This window comes from Pterocles gutturalis, unplaced genomic scaffold (genome assembly GCF_000699245.1).
Source record: "Pterocles gutturalis isolate BGI_N339 unplaced genomic scaffold, ASM69924v1 scaffold44812, whole genome shotgun sequence".
Classification (NCBI taxonomy): Eukaryota; Metazoa; Chordata; class Aves; order Pterocliformes; family Pteroclidae; genus Pterocles; species Pterocles gutturalis.
This window is the reverse complement of record NW_010109346.1, coordinates 1-341: the sequence shown is the minus strand read 5'-3', so window position 1 is coordinate 341 and position 341 is coordinate 1.

Sequence of the window (341 nt, the reverse complement as noted above, 5' to 3'; positions counted from 1 at the left end):
CCTGGCAGGCAGGGAGCCTGAAGGGTTCTACAGGCAGAAGCTGTTCAGGTCTCATTTGCACTGGTTAACACCTGCACAAACCCCTGGTTTAAAACAAACAAAACAGGGGCAAAAAAAAAGGAAAAAATAAAAGAATTACAGTAATATTTGTAGTTCAGGCTTTCTGGTAAGATTTTTGAGTAAAAAAAATGACAAAAATGTTCTCCCCTAGCAAAGTGCATTTGGAATTGCGCAGCGGGAAGATCAGGGTAACTGCTGGTTTCCGAACTGCTGGAAACCCACGGGAGCACGGGTCAGTCCCACCGGCCCCGACCACTCCAGCTAGCGAGGGAGGATTTCGG